Source organism: Aulonocara stuartgranti (genome assembly GCF_965226115.1).
Source record: "Aulonocara stuartgranti genome assembly, chromosome: 17".
NCBI lineage: Eukaryota > Metazoa > Chordata > Actinopteri > Cichliformes > Cichlidae > Aulonocara > Aulonocara stuartgranti.
Window position 1 is genome coordinate 11,416,441 of NC_138953.1, and position 14,836 is coordinate 11,431,276.

Below are 14,836 nucleotides of genomic sequence, written 5' to 3' on the forward strand. Positions count from 1 at the left end.
ATATGTGCAATTGCATGAGTGTAAAGCGAGCTGTCAAGAAGCAAGCAAGCATGCCCAGTCATCTTTCACTGGGGTACACTTTTTAAAAGTTCCCGTGTTTTGGCAGTATTGTTAATTTTTGAAGAGCCATTCCGATAAAGGATCTTTGACTTCAGTTTGGAATTGCAGGCGATAAGGAGAAAGAAAAACCGTCTGACAGAGTAGGAGGAGGAGAAGGAGTAGGAGGGGGACAGCGTGAGCAAGTGAGAAGAAGACTGAGAGACTACAGCTGCCTGCAGACAAACCCAGTGGCTGTAATAGTGTCTGCTGCTAGAGTGATAAGTCAGACAGGCCCCAAGTCTCCTGATCCACTGCCAACCTTGACCATTTGTCAGCGCTGACTTGAAACTCCCGGTGGCCATTGCACTCTGCTGTTTGCAGCGGCGGGATCACACTTGACAGGTGAAATCATTATGGACAGTCCTGCTGCTGTTAATGGCCAGCTGGTTCTGCCATGTGTGGGTGTCTGTACATCTGCAAGAGAGGATGTGAAATACATGCAAATATGTGGAAAGATATGCCGAATATTACTCACAGTCTTTTAGGTTGGCCTCTTAAATGGTAAAAAATAAATAAAACAGTGTTTTTCTCTTGCTCTTTGTGTATGTGTCCATCTGCACCTGTAGATCAGCGCTAATGTGTTTTTGCATGGATGTAGATGAAAGGCATGGAAAGAGAGGGGTGGAACAGCTTTAACAATGGTCAAAGTTGAAGCCTATTTTGAAAAAGCTCTATATTTTGCGGTATTTAGAGACTTTTTAGTCCATGTATAACAAGGCAGAGAATATATTAAAGCCATGGTGGTGAACTGATGAGTCTCTGAAACCATTTTATCCTTCTTAATGTCCTGGTAATAACCTTTGTTCATCTTATAGCCATGCCAAAAGAAGGCACTTTTAAGAGCAGTTAAAATGTCAAGCTATATTCCACATATCTTCTTCTGATCCCTTTAATTAAGCTGTCTTCTGGTTAATGATGGACTGTCCTGCAAAGTGTCGTATTGTAGGAAGTTCACCTTGTGTGCTGGCTGTCAACTCTCAAAGTTTGGTTTCACGGGATTCAGACTGAAGGCCTTATTTCTGTTTTAGTGCTCATCAGTCTTAGACTTTACCAGGTAGCCATGGAAACACAAGCCTCAATCCAATCAAAGGTGAACAGATGCATGAGGTGTTCCTTAAAGTCTTCATTTTGTCATAGTTAAAGTCAATTGAGGGGGAAGAATGGCAGTTATGACTGTAGATTTAAAACAAAAAAGACTATAGTAATAAAGCAACGGCTTTGCTTAAATTAAATGATGTTAGAAATTATCACATTTAACATGTCCTTGTACACATTATTTTTCTTGTGCAGTTAAAAGGGCAATCAAGTAGACATCTGGAGGTTGGAGGAGTTGATGGGTTGGTGTTAGTATGTGTCAAGTTTTCTGCTGCAGAAGCCCTTAATTTTAGGAGATGTTTAGGATCAAAGAAACTGGGTTATATTTATAAAAAGATCATGGTTATGGTTCAACAACAAAAACTGCCTCTTCTTAAAAGCTCATTTTTCTTGCTTGCAACATCAAACAGTGACGTCCATAGGTTGTTTTTTTGTTTTGTTTTTCTTTAAAATTATTCTTTTGTTATAATTTTGCACACCACAACATTGCATTTTAAATCAAGTCAAGATGTGTTTAAAGCGCAAACTTTCAGCTTTGATTCAAGAATTTAACAAAATTATTGCATTACTTGTTTAGTAATTACAGCTGTCCATCATCTATCTACAGGAAAGCATGCTCTGTTGAGTTGAGATCAGACTGACTTGGCCATTGAAGAATATCCCACTTCTTTCCCTTGAGAAACTGTTGGGTTGCTCTTGCAGTGTTCATTGGGTCATTGTGTATTTCCATTGTGAAGCTCAGTCTGACCAGTGTTGTAGCTGCAGCTGCATAATTTAAGATTATCGCATAGCAAGCTTCAGATTTCATCCTGCTACTTCTATGAGTCATCACATCATCAGTAAAGAGTAGTGGTCTAGTTCATCTGGCAGCCATACTTTTGTTAAACCCATCAAATTAAAGCTAAAACTCTGTATTTCAATCCCATCTTTGTTGTTTGACTTAAAATGGTCTGCTGTGGTGTACAGAAGCAAAATTTTAAAAAAAAATGTGTCACTGTCTAAAAATTTATGGACCTAACTGTGCATGATGTAGGCATGAAACAGCTGAATTACAGTTGAGTTGAATTGCATTTATTTAAGTTAGTTTTTTTTTTTAACTAACTTTTTCACATTATACCAAGAGACCAGGCTGAAAAAGATCACTGTTAATGGTAGAAATCTTTTGTCTATATTTAAATGTTTGCATGATGTCATATGCAGAATAACTTAACTATGCTAAAGTGAAGCAGGTTCTTAAAAGTTACAGTTGCTCAATGCAGTCTTCTCATAAAGCCACAGGGGCTACGGTGGTATTAGATAATCTGCATCTCTTTTTAGGCATGTGAGTCCTTTAAGATTATAGAGGGTGGTTGATGTGTAGGCGACTAATAACTGAGACTTTAATGAAGGAAACCAGAATTGGCATCTGGTAACTGTAATATAGACCTGCAAATAATTTGTGTCTCATAACCTCATGAGACTCTCAATTTGGTTTAAGAAACATGATAAAACACAAAAACAATGAAATCTATCTTTCTTATCATACAATTAGATCCAGTCTTAATTGAGGTTCTGCTCTGATCAGCAAATGCTGGGGAGGAGGACATTGCTAAAGTACTGTTTATTAGAGATAAAAGATAACAAATAATCAAAACTAAAACTCTGAAGGAAAAGTTATCCACTGCTCAGCAATAATCATCTCTGTAATTAGCTCTGCAGCAAAACTAGCTTGGCTGGTGTCAAGCTATAGGCTTCTACCTGGCAGCGGTAGTGACCCTGTAATTGCACTGACAACAGCTGTGAGCGTGTGGCAGCCACAGAGCACAAAGCTAATTGGTTTTTGCCTTACCATTATCTTTTAAATACCAATCCAGATTGCACTCCTGTTAAGCTGGCATCCAATACAGCTCTCCTTCAGTGCTGTTAACCTCTGGAGAATAAAGTGTCAAACCCAACAGGCACCGGACAATGTGAAGTCTCCATCTTGAGCACATTACACACTTTATTGTACCAAGTTTCACCAACAAGTCACTTCACGCGAACAGGACAACTTTCTTCTCTGCTTGAGCAAACATCGCAGACATGATTTACTGACTGATATGTATCCATAGCTACATCTTCATGTTGCCATCACCCATTAGTGTCCATGATAACTTAATTTTGATAGTAATATAAGTAATATAAGATATCTTCGCAAGATTCAAGCCTTTTTTGCACCCTGTCCTACTTTTTTCATGAAAATGGAATTGATGACATTTAATGGAGTTAGAAGTTAGCAGGAAGTTAGCTCGCTAGCTTCCATCTAAATATAATTTAACATGTTCTGACTGAGAGATTTATGAAACAAATTAAAACATACAGCTCTGCTATCGTTTCCAACATAAATGAAGACAGAAAACTAAACAGCAATGACGTTTGTAGGATTACTGAAGTTGGACTAGCTGGTATATAATGATGTACTACGTGATCGCTAGCGTGACAAAGCTATGTTAGCATAACATAAACAGTAAAGCTGGAGGATGAACGCTAACTTTTTTCCACTCCATAAAAGTTAACATGAGGGTTCCCAATGGTTAGGGGCAAATGCAATCGCACGGCAGGATGCTACATGTACCCATTGACATCCATTAATAGAGAACCACCCAACCACCACTACCATACACACACAAACACAACACGGCAGGGCTAGAGTTTTTGGGCTTCAATAACTTGCCTGAGGAAATTTCAAATGGCAGACTGGATACCCAACCAACCTGTCTGATTAGTGTAAAACAAACTCTACTTCCTGAGCCAGCCACCTAGTTAGCAATTATATAGTGTTTATCCTTCCTGAGCTGTGTTACTGTTGTTTGCTAGCTTACGAGGAAAGTGATGCAACACTCACATCTGTGTATTAGTGCCTGTTGTGATAACATTTTAGAACAACTAGAGGGTCAAAAGTTATTGTAGATTTAAGGTAAATGGTATTCGTCTTACACTGTGTTTGAGTACGTACAGATACTCAAAACAGCTGTGTGTACTCAAATACGCATTACTTAATTACTACATATTAATTACTTAATACACATATTGCAAGTCAAGGGAGTAAAATACAATAATACAGCCACTCTTTTTCTTAACCTGTCATCCTGCTGTGGAAGGGCCTATCATAACTGTCACGGGGTGAGTTGTAGGGTATACCCAGGACAGGTTGCTAGTCCAGGGCTAACAATATAATATAATAAGAGAACAAGCAGAGAAAATAATCAGATTTAATCACACCTAACTATAGGGACAGGTGTACAGGGTGGGCCATTTATATGGATACACCATAATAAAATGTGAATGGTTACCATTCTGGCATCACTGAAAGATGTGAGTGATCCACCTACTTACCTACAGGCCTTTCTGAGAACAGCCAGAGGAAGCCGTTTAAGAGCTGTCCCACAGACTTCAGGTTACTGCTTTTCCCCTATGCTAAGTGCTGCCCAACTTGACCTGACTGGAGGCATATTAGACCACATACCTCTGCCTTCCACACAAGCAGCAGAGCTTTCAAAAACTTTAAAGTCATGGCTTTAAAGCAGACTAATAGCTGAAGTAACAATGGAAAGAGGGGAGCTCTTGTGGTCTTTTCTTTTTTCCCCCCTCAGAGTTGGAGTTTAGCTTTTGAACAGTGCTAGCAGCCTGTATTAACAGACCACAGCACAGCAAGATGCACTTGTGAACACTGGTCTGATGTCAGTACATTAGAAAGTCTGATACAAAGCTGAAAGATAGTGTTTCTGTTTGATTACTGCGAATAACTTCAGTTATATATACACAATACGTGATTTTACACAATTTAATTTCTACTCAGGTAACTCTGCGAGTTACTAAAAGAGTAATATAATATAGATTTGCGTTAAGAAATATCCTTCCTTGAATCAAACTTGCTGTGAATCATTAAAGAGACATTAGATAGCATTTTAGTTAAACTTTTTATTATGGAACCTAATGTGTTTGTTCTTTGTATAAATAGAAGAAAGAAAAAAAAACGACATTTAGGTCGCTTGGTTAAAATCTGAATTTGATTGCTACCAACATCCTCCCACCAGGTCTGGAATTTTCCTGTGCTCAGTCAGATTTGATTTATAACAAATTATAACAAATCCAGTGGAGAGGGTGCAGTCCTTCAAGTATCTTGGTGTCCACATCTCCTCAGACCTGACATGGGCTGCCCACATTCAGGTCCAGACCAAAAAGGCTAGGCAGCGCCTGTATCACCTACGACAACTGAGGAAGTTCAGGGTCTCTCCAAAGATCCTCAGGATTTTCTATACAGGCGCTGTGGAGAGCATCCTCACACAGAACATGACATCGTGGTTTGGGAACAGCTGTGTGAAGGACCAAAAAGCTCTCCAGAGAGTGATCCGTACAGCAGAACGCTGCTGCAGGATTGCTCTCCCCCCGCTTCAGGACACCTACACCAGGAGATGCCGGACTAGAGCAGCGCAGATACTGAAGGACCCGTCCCATCCTGGCAACAAACTGTTCCAACTTCTGCAATCTGGTAGAAGGTTCCGCATCTTCCGGGCAAGGACAGAGAGACTCAAGAAGAGCTTCTATCCCCTAGCCATCCGTGCCCTAAACACACACACCCGCCCTCTCACATCATCTATAATTGACTGAGACAGGACTCTTCCAGACACTAAACCAAGGCACAATGTACATTTCAATTCCTTTAATTTTAAATATGTTTATATTGTCTATCCTGTAAAATAGTCAGATGTCTATTCATATTAATGTACAGAATTCACCTGCTTGCTGCTACTACTGCACATTCACCCAATGTATGTATGTATGTATGTATGTATGTATGTATGTATGTATGTATATATATACATACATACACATATATATATACATATACATACACATATATATATACATATACATACACATATACATATATATACATATACATATATACATATATATGTATATATATATATATACACATATATATACATATATACATATACATATATATGTATATGTATATATATGTATATATATGTATACATATATATGTATATATATATATATACATATACATATATATACATATATATACATACATACATATACATACATATACATATATATACATATATATACATACATATACATATATATATATACATATACATATATACATATATACATATATACATATATATATACATATACATATACATATATACATATACATATATACATATACATATATACATATATATATATATATATATATATATAATGTTCTTCCTCTACACCCCCCCCCCCCCCCCCCCCCAATTTTTTTGCACATGTCGAGGAGTGTGTCAGGCTACATTTCACTGTGTGTTATACTTGTATAACTATGCATGTGACAAATAAAGAACCTTGAACCTTGAACCCTTGAACCTTGAATTATCATGAAACAAGCACAGAAGCATTTAACAGGTAGCGCTAGGTACCCAGCGCTAGAAGGCTTTGGAGAGCTTTGGGATTTATGGAGGTTCACAACAGTCAGCTTTCTACTTGCTCAGTATGTAACAAAACCAAGGTGCCAGTTATCTCATTTAGAATTTTATATGTTCCTAGCATAAAAGTGAACTGTTTTATCGAAGGTTAAAAGGGAAGTGTTTTGGATTTTGTACAGTAACAGTGCTGTTAGCGTTAACTGCGATGCTAACTATCAGTGGCTTAAACATGGTTTTTAATATAAAAATAAAAAAGAAACAGTGACAAAAAACTGGGAGCTGGAAGAGAATAAAAAGCATTTGCCAGTAAACATTAAGCATAATGGCTGTGACCATAAGGTTAGCACACATAAGTAAATAAACTAAATCCATTGACCAGTTGCTAACACAGGCAAAGAACATATTCATGAATACTCCTTTCCACCCTTCTCTTTGTTAAAAAAAGGAATGTTGTATAGTTAATATAGTTTGTATAAACAAAAGGCAGCACAGTGGCATGGTGGTTAGCACTATTGCCGCACAGCAAGAAGGTCCTGAGTTAAATTCTACCATTAGGCTTAGGTCTTTCTGTGTGGAATTTGCATGTTCTGCCCTCCGGGTACTCCGGCTTCCTTCCACCGTTGAAAGACTGTGGGGATAGGTTAATTGATTAGTCTAAATTGCCCATAGGTGTGAATGTGAGCACAAATGGTTGTCTGTCTCTGTGTGTTAGCCCTGCGACAGACTAGCGACTAGTCCAGGGTGTACCCCACCTCTTGCCCTATGACAGCTGGGATAGGCTCCAGCACCCCCTGCGACCATGAAAAGGGAAGCGGAAGTGAATGGATGGATGGATAAAGAAAAGGAAAAAAGAGTAGACATACCAATGAAAGACTGAATTTTTAAAGATGCCTCTAGTTAGCAATTATATAGTGTTTATCCTTCCTGAGCTGTGTTACTGTTGTTTGCTAGCTTACGAGGAAAGTGATGCAACACTCGCATCTGTGTATTAGTGCCTGTTGTGATAACATTTAGAACAACTAGAAGGTCAAAAGTTATTGTAGATTTAAGGTAAATGGTATTCGTCTTACACTGTGTTTGAGTACAAACAGATACTCAAAACAGCTGTGTGTACTCAAATACGCATTAACCCTTTAAAACCGGTCAGAGCGGGCATGCTCCGTTTTGCGTGACTATTTTTAAATCCCGGTAGCACTGCAACTATGTGAGCTAGCGCAATATTTTTTTTTGCATATGAAACCGGAGGAGTTGTACTTACATCTTATGCCATCAGCTTGTCCTAGGTCACGGTTTCCTTCCACATATAGCTTTGCAAAAACTGCATAAAAAGCGCTTGCAGCAACAAAAACATAATATTCCAGAAACTCGCTTTGCCGATCCAATCAGCTGTTCATAACACTTCCTACGTCCATCAGCGTGAATCGCATGTCCGCCATGACCTGCCCGAAACCGGAAGTGACGTCATTTTCGCGGAAATGTAGGTTTGTTTTTTTTGTTTTTTTACCATCAAGGCCTCATGAGCTTATACTGGTGTTTTTAAAAGTTATGTTTGACTTTATGACTTTCTGTGTCATTTCTGGGATGCTTAGGACTCATATTGAACTGCTGGAAATAGTTTACTTGGATGTATATGCTGCTTTTTTGCAAATTTGCACTATAATATTTATTTTCGTTTTTTCTGCAGTATATAAAAATTGGTGTATTTCAAAAACAAAACTATGAAGACACTCAAAATAAATTTCCTGTGGTGGGAAACTAGTTTGTGCAACTTTTTTGTATTTGCGGTTTTGAGGGATAAGCCTCTTAAATTTCTCTAACCAGAAATATATGTTAAAAAACAAAAACGTTTTTAAATTTTTTTGTAGTTTATTGCACTTTATTTGCAATTTATGTAATTACTATGCACTTAATGCATTCATATTATTAAAATTTAGGCTGTAATGGTTGCATTGATGTATAGCAACTTGAAATGCTCCCAAAAATAAATCCCGGTAGCACTGCAACCATGTGAACAACAACAGTGAGAAAGAATAAAACTTAATTGACATTTTGATGGCATTTTATACACAGTACTGGTACAGTATCTAGAAAACGTGGGAAAATACTGGCATCATATACAGTACTTAGCTACTTCTGAAGAAATTATGATGGGACCCTAAAAAAAAATTACTATGTACAATAATGGATTTCTATATATTTTACATCAGATGAAAACGTTTGTTGTAAGATATTTGTTAAAAGCGAGACATTTTAAATGAGAAAAAGAAAGAAAAGTATTTCCTTGTGCCCACCTCTCACTGTTAATGCCCTACCTGGGCCCCTGGAAAAACTTTGCTAGATCCGCCCCTGCACAGTTACCAGCTGTCAGTCTAAAAAAGGATCCTGGTGTTATTTGTCTCTCAGAAACAGTTCATAACTTCCCTTCAACTCATTCATGTCACCTAAAAGGTAAACCTGTTTCTCCATCATCTGTTCACCTCTGATGATTCAGTAAGGAAATCTCCTAGTATCATCTTCATGTTTCCCTCTCACCAGATAACCAAACCGACATCATGACCAGCAAGCTTTTACAGCTGTGGCTCAGCTGATCAAACATCAGCTGATACTAGATATTAATATTAAATAAATTCTAACAACAGCTGATCAAGCTTAAACGTGCTGCTGTTGTTTAGTGCGACATCCGCTGGTTTCCTCTTTCTGGCGCAAAGTGGGCGATAAATAAATAAGAGAGAAAAGCCGATCAGCAGATCATTGATCAGTTTAATGATTGAAGTAGAAACAGGAGGGGGGGGGGGGGTAGAATGAGAGGAGAAGAGGCAGCTGTGCAGCAAAGACACAAAATAACTCCAGCTTTGTGTCTTTTTCATTGTAGCTGAAGTCCGGGACAAACTGTGTTCCTTTTCACCTCAATACGAAACGCGTAATATTTTCTCTGAATACGAGACGATTCCGTTTTTTATGGGACGGTTGGAAACTCTAATAACTAACCTTATAAATAAAATAAGATAAAACAAGTTCAACATCATTAACATCATAGCACCCGCCCAGCTGTATAGAAACTCTGTCATGCTAGCTAGTACGCAGTACGAGTTATTGTAACTGACTGTAAAAAGTCAGCATAACGAAAATAAACTCCACCTAAACTTGGTTTGTATCTGACACAGATAGACCGCAGGTCATAACTCCTTACCTGAAGTTCAGTTCACCGCCTCGGGTCTCTGCTCCTCCTGCCTTTCCTTCATCCACCTGCCAGCGTGTTGCATCTGCTGGCCTCCACCACTTGCTAATGTTACTGAATCTGTGGAAGCCACCACCAAACAATTGAGTTATCTTTACACATCTCCCAGCATCTGGCCAATCTACCACCTTTCAGTGTTTATACCGTTACGGGAAAAAAACGAAGAAAAAAACCCATTGGCCCATAAAAACGAAAAATCACCATCGGGCCAGCTATGGTTGAGAGGTTTGTCATTGATATTACAGATGCAAGGAAAAGATAGTAGGGCTTGCTTTGCCTTGCTCTTACTCATCATTCAAACATGCTTTTCGATTCTTACTAAAGAATTTTTACCTTCACTTCTACTCCTTGTACTTAGTATTATAACATAACAGCACATTTAGCCAAATAGAAGTTAATTTTGTCTCTCTTGCCTCTTTGTGGTAAAAGTGGTTACAGTGGCTTCAGTCTTCATTTTCCGATCTATGTGCTAAGACTGCAGTCACTCAGCCACAGCTGGGCTATACACGTAATAAGAGCTACTCGACTCTTCTAAAAATAAGTAACAGATTTATTTATTTTGTCCCATTGTTAAAAACAGCTGCTACAGTGCATCACTGCTACAGTAGTCTCTTTTTAGGTTTTGTCAGATTCTATGTGTTGCTATTGTTTCAGTCCGGTAATAAGAATATTTTTGGACCATATAACAGTTTTACCTTACTTGTAGTCATTTGGCACCTATGGGAAGACACACAGCTCTGTCATCTTCTGTCTAGTGTGTCCTGCAATTTCTTCAAAGGTTGGATAAAGCTTCTTAAATCTGCTGAACTCAAAGTGTTTGCTGAGTACTTATTATTGCAGTGCTGCTACCTGACCCACTGGCTAAAAAATGGATGGAAAATCAAACCTTAGCTGAACTAAAACCAATAGTCAAACTTTTGTTGAATAATGTGATGTGCGGTCTGTGTAAAGTGGTTCGGCATCACTCACAGCCAAGTGACTTCTAATGCACTAAAGCATAAAACACTGTCCCCGGGTACAATTTAAATCTCATCAATAACACAAAGCAGTGCAGGCACATTGCCTAAAAGCCAATAACGGGTGCCAGCGCACCACAGCATTGAATGAATGAATATGAGGCCCTCACTGTTTTCCTCTGGTTTCTGGGTCAGGAGATGGGAGCAATGAGGTGCAAGGCTAATGGATGGACTCTTCACAGCAGAATGGAGATGGAGAAGCTTGAGGAGTTTAGTGTGACTCTATTGGCGATTAGAGAGGACAAAGCTGTGGTGACTGAAATTGCTCGCCACAGATATGAAGAGGAATTGGATGTGTCAGTATGTTTTACAGTAATGATGAAAACCATGCGAAAGTGTAAAAGGCAAGAGGGAAAGGAGAGGGGAGGAGAAGTGGTATGGGGAGGAGGTGTGGCAGCGAAATTAAACGAAATAATCAATCAGCCTCTTCTTCCTCTTCTGGTCAATGTGCGAAGCTACTCAGTGACTTGGAAAATTCCTCCTCTTAAAAGGGTTTTGTTTATACACATCAGTGCTCGTTCTCAATAAATGGAACTATTTTATTTTTTTGCCAACAAATCTGGTGAATGAAAATGCCAGGGGCAAAATGCAGACTGCATTGGTTTATTAGGTCATGCTGTTTAATTGCAGACATTTTACAACTGGAAATGTGAATGGCTTTGGAAAAAGCTTTTTTCCTTGCATTTGTTTTTAGATTTTACAGCAGTGGGTGATTTAAAACAATTAAACCTTTAATTAACATTTAATGTATATATCATGATGTTTTCATGACGCTTTAGGATACTTTGAAGAGTGAACAGATAATAGATTTCACATTTACCTTCCCCTGACCAATAAAACCAGTGGTTTGCATTGTGATATGTTTATATTTTTGATAACTAATGTTATATGTGTGTGTGTGTGTGTGTGTGTGTGTGTGTGTGTGTGTGTGTGTGTGTGTGTGTGTATGTGCACAGTCATGTAAAATTACTTAATGTTTTTGCACCTAAAGGGCAGCAGTTTTACAATCTACTTCATTGGGTGTATTTAGGTCTAGGCTTTGTTCACAGGACTGCACTTTTTGTGTTCATGTCTACACACTACTATCTATTGTATTGAAAGTTTGTAAAGACAATAAGTATCCATCCAGTTATTTTCTTCTGCTTATCCGATTCAGGTTCCCAGTTGTGCAGGAGTTGGGGTCAAAGGCCAAAACCCAAGGTACACACTGGACAGGTTTTCAATTTATCAAAGGCTCAACACAGAGAGACGACCAACCACTTGTACTTATAGCAAAACATAATATAAAGTTACCAATTAACATGGTAACATGGTGGTTTGGTGGTTAGCACAATCACCATGGGTTCAAATCTGTGGCTGGGGTCTTCAGACCAGTCTTTTTAATCGTGCTGATATGCTAAGTAAAATCATGATAAGTAATTCATGCTATGCCTTTTCCTGAATACCGTCATCACGTTTAGTGCAGGAAGAAACAAAAGAAAAGTTTGTAAACCACTCGCAAGCATAAAGTACATCCTAGCAAACAAACAAAAAGCATGACTCCCCTTCCCTATTACACAATTATATGCCAACAAGTGGCATTTGGTTGCTTAGAAAGAGGGGGGGGGGGGGGGACATTGTGGGAGTGATGGTGGTGAAAGACAGCAATAGCTAGCTTTGCGATTTGAGACATATGTAACCTAAAGCAATTAGGAATTAGGAAAACACAGAGAAAGCACTACACACACAAACTGTATTCATTTGGCTGAAGGTCACACGTGTGTGTGGTTCGTGTTTGTGGCTTTTACTTTTAGCTTTAGTGTGATATATTTATTTTTATTTAGCTTCATATTTCAAACACATTTTGTGCAGTGCAACGGGCCAATATAAATCTCTGAATTAACTTCAGGTGAAGGTGAACTCAATGTTTCCTTCCAGTGTCTCAACAGAAGTTCAGTTTCAGATGGTTTATCATAGTGCATGTTTTTGAAAAAAAAAAGAAAAAAGAAAAACATTCTTGTTCCTACTCATAAGTAAATATTTTCATCTATGTGACTTTAAAAACAAATTTATGAAAAAAATTTCAAAAATGTTGGGCAGGAAGGAAGGTCCACAATTGGGTGGTCCTGGGATGATGATTTCAAGTTCTGGCTTGTAATTCTATAGTAGTTAAACAATATTGTTGAGAGCCATGAACTACTTTCAGTGTGATCAGTGTATCAGTGCATGCATGCACTGATACAATGATACGCATACATAATCTCCTCAAAGCCAGTGCTGATAGTAAATAAAAATCTAATCTGATTTTAAGTTTTTTGTCTGAACTTAGATCAATTATGCTAATACAGTATTTCAAAATAAAAAAAAAAACCCTCCAATTTCAGATATTTGAGGTTGTGCTGAAAATAATGATACCAAACAAGGCAAGATAAACAGTTTGTAAATGTGAAATATAGAGGTAAAATCAAAAGTAGTCAAAAACGCCCAATTATACCCTGGACTCCAGAGGTTCAAAGTCTGTAAGCCAAACCTCCTCTAGATTTGAAGTAGTACAATATTTTTAGTATCTGCAGTGTTAGATTTCCAAATTAGAAATGACCAAACTCGCTGTAGTCTGATCATTTATTAGGAAATTATGTTTAATCACACTGTATCCAGAATTAAATTTGAGTGTGTTACGACCCGTCTAGGGCCAGGCCATAACATGAGCGAGGCACTCGCTTCCCCCCCAAGACCCAAGCAGTCACACGCAACAAATCCGTTAGATGTGAAGTGATTTATTTACAAGGTGAATAAAGAGAACCAAAACGGGAGTGTCAACACTTCAGGGTGAGCCAAGGCCAAAACAATAAACAAAACAAACCTACACAAATCCCGCACCCCTGACCTCACCAAAATAAAGTCAAAATAAAGACAGAGTCTGACCTCCTTAACCAACTCAAAAACAGGAGAAAACGGGTGATCAAAATAAACGGCAGCTCACCCCTACCCACTCCACTTCTACAATTCTCGCGTATACTGCAGCCAGCGGCTACCACAGGACTACTGCTGGGTGATGAGGAGAACTGCGAGGACCTCTCCCGCTGTAGCGCTCCAGCCTCCTTTTATTGGGCGGGTCCTCCAGCTGGATCCAATCACGCCGGGGCAGTAAGTCCACGCACCAATCGGAACAGGGCCCTGGCACAGCTAAATTAACATAGACAAAAACACAGCACCTGCACAAACAAACACACGGACATACAAGTTCGTAACACCCCCTTCCATAAGAATTAAACAATCCTTCTAGTGTTTAATCCTAGACTACAAAATTGCTCTCGACAGGGCGTCCGCGATGACATTTTCCGTCCCTTTCTTATGCCTGATCTGCAGGTTGAAGTCTTGCAAAAGAAGGGACCAACGCATAAGTCTCTGATTTGAGTTCTGCATCTGGGAGAGAAAAACCAATGGGTTATGGTCAGTGAACACTTGAACAGGGATAGAGCTGGATCCGATATACACCTCGAAATGTTGTAGGGCTAACAACAAGGCAAGGGCTTCCTTTTCAATGCTACTGTAGTTCATCTGATGTTTGTTGAATTTTTTTGAGAAGTAACAAATTGGGCGATCCACGCCGCAATGGTCCTCCTGCATAAGGACAGCTCCTGCACCAACCGCACTAGCGTCAACCTCGAGCTTGAAAGGGGACATGAAATTCGGGGCCGTAAGAACAGGGGAACTGCACAGTAATGCTTTCGCAGACTCGAAGGCAGTCTGACAAACAGGCGTCCACACAAAAGGCTTCTTCGGACTGATCAAATCGGTGAGAGGAACGACGACAGTGGCAAAGTTCTTACAAAACCCTCTATAATAACCACACATTCCCAGAAATCGGCGCAGCGCCCTTCTCGTTTGTGGGACTGGAAACTCAACGATCGCCTGTATTTTCGCGGTCACCGGCAGTATCT

General features: G+C 39.0%; 1 long non-coding RNA gene across 1 annotated transcript in view; it reads right to left on the bottom strand.

Moving 5' to 3' along the window:
- Positions 1-216: 216 nt before the first annotated feature.
- LOC309692873 overlaps positions 217-14,836 on the bottom strand; it is a 43,272-nt gene continuing 28,652 nt past the window's right edge. The window contains exons 2-3 of the long non-coding RNA XR_014272508.1: positions 9,850-9,957; positions 217-513 (exon numbers count right to left, since the gene is read on the bottom strand). This is a non-coding gene — a long non-coding RNA (uncharacterized lncRNA). The remainder of the gene's footprint in view (positions 514-9,849; positions 9,958-14,836) is intronic.